This window comes from Pteropus vampyrus, unplaced genomic scaffold (genome assembly GCF_000151845.1).
Source record: "Pteropus vampyrus isolate Shadow unplaced genomic scaffold, Pvam_2.0 Scaffold7552, whole genome shotgun sequence".
Taxonomy (NCBI): Eukaryota; Metazoa; Chordata; class Mammalia; order Chiroptera; family Pteropodidae; genus Pteropus; species Pteropus vampyrus.
In genome coordinates, this window is record NW_011896333.1 from 454 (window position 1) to 2,591 (window position 2,138).

Consider the following 2,138-nt stretch of genomic DNA (forward strand, 5'->3'; position numbering starts at 1 on the left):
AGTGGAATTGCTGAATCTTATGGTAATTCGATGTTTAATTTTTTGAGGAATATGTGTTTATTTTTCTGTATGAAAAGTATTATTTTGAGATGAGAGGCACGCCAGACTCCCATTACATACTCGATTTTTGCATGCCAGTCTCAGCCGCTAGATGGGGGATTTCTTAACAAGGGAAATTCAGCTCCTTGTGCCCCCTCAGTAACTCTGCCAGAGGTGTAGTGAAGGCATTCAGTGCCTAGTATGCGCCTTGCCGTGCCCTGCACTGGGCGGGCTGCAAACGATACAAAGGTGCAGGTTGTACCCTAAAGGAACTAAGCCAGAGGGAGAGTTTGGGTTGAGGATGACGGATCAAAGACGCTCCAACTCCTGCCTGTGCCTCTTCCTAGATGTATAATGAGGCAAGGTAACCTTCCTTGGCTCCAGCTTTTCCATTTATAAAATGAGCTACATCATCCGATCAATGTCCAACATGAACATACTGCCTAGCCTTTAACACAGTGCCTGGTACATGTTAGGCACTCAACAGTTTTGTCCCTTTTACCAGCGGCAGCAAAAGAAAACTCTGTGGACAACCTGCCCGGAGGCTTTGGGCCCGAGGTTGCTGGGGAGAGGTCATGCCGCCCTCCCCAGCCCTGAAACCCACTCCAGCCTGGTGTGGGAGTGCGCAAGGAGGGGCCGGAGGCTGCCTTCTCAGCTCCTGTACTGGACCTTCCTGCTTCCCCTGGCGACTGTCCCCTCTGTGTAGCCCCGGGAGTGCGGCGGTCCGCGAGCGCGCGCGCCGCGCGGGACAGCAGCAGTTGGCCCTCCGCGCCGGCAGGCGGCGCTAGTCCAGACCCGGCCAGAGGCAGCTCTGGGGCCGGGATTCTCTCAGCGGCGGCGCACGGTCGTCCGGCCGTCCGCTGGGCGGGGACGCGGCAGCGGTGGCGGTGGCTCCGTGTCACCGGAGCCCGATCGCGCAGGCCCGTCCCGGCGGTCGGGGGCCGGGCGGGACAGGGGCGCCATGTGGTTCATGTACGTGCTGAGCTGGCTGTCGCTCTTCATCCAGGTGTCCTTCATCACGCTGGCCGTCGGTGAGAGTGCGCGACCCCGGTCTGAGCGGGCTCCCACCCGGCATCGCTTGGGTTCGCACCACGAGGGTGCCACAGCGACCCGGAGATTCCTGCCCTGCGCTCCCGGCTTTCGCATCCCCTCCCCTCCTATCCCACCTGGTCCTGCCCTACCTTCTGAACCCAGCAGCCCAACCTGACCGCGGGTCCTTCCAGTTGTCACAAAGTCCGCCCCAGCAGTTCCCGGGAGAGGCTCTCAAGTGCCCCGCGCCGGCGCACCGCTAACCGCTGCCGCGCCCACCTTCGGGGCCGACAGCTCCGAACTTTTCCCGGATATCTCCCGCCGCCCTTTCGCCTCCGGCCCTTCGTACTTCTTACTCCGACTTTGATATGCTTACCCCTTCTGGCTACTTCGTACTGTTGATCTGAGCTGAGATCTCACCTCCAGGAAGCCCTTCTTGTGGGGTTTGATGGTTCAGCAATGCCCCTACTTTCCCTAAAATAGCAGTTAACACTGGTATTATCTTATGCTCCTCCCACCTCCCCCCTTCCCCAGCTGGGTCAGGGGAGGGACCTTGTTTGTCTTCTGTTACATTGTCTCAGCACTTAGCCAAGCACCTGGCCCACGCTAAGTGGACAAGATATTTATCAATGACTGGATGAAATTCCTCTTTATGAGCCAGAGGTTAGCACTATGCTGAGGCGACAGATACAGGTTTACACTTTTATGAAGTCTCTCCTTAGGTGCCCTGATAAAGTTTTACTTCTTCTGAATTGAGAAGCTACACATAGGTCGTTCCGTTTGTTCCTTGCCTTCTGGAGTCCATGAGGCACTGGTGATGGGACCCCAGCTGTAGAGAAAAGGATGACCATGATGGTAGGAGTGGCCTTGGCTAATGTTCTCTCTACTTGCCCCTCTTTCTGTCCCTTTAGCGGCTGGACTCTATTATCTGGCAGAACTGATAGAAGAATACACAGTAGCCACCAGCAGGATCATAAAATACATGATCTGGGTAAGTGGTGGCTGTCCCCAGGGCTCTCCCTCACTCTTTCGCCCTGCCTCAAAAGGAAGTAGAGAAAGCGTGGCATGGA

At 56.4% G+C, this 2,138-nt stretch overlaps 1 long non-coding RNA gene across 1 annotated transcript; it reads left to right on the plus strand.

The window, feature by feature from the left end:
• The first annotated feature begins 863 nt into the window (after positions 1–863).
• On the plus strand, positions 864–2,047 carry LOC105310624. Its single transcript, XR_897530.2, has 2 exons — positions 864–1,070; positions 1,980–2,047. It is a non-coding gene; the product is annotated as an uncharacterized LOC105310624 (long non-coding RNA).
• The last annotated feature ends 91 nt before the right edge of the window (positions 2,048–2,138 follow it).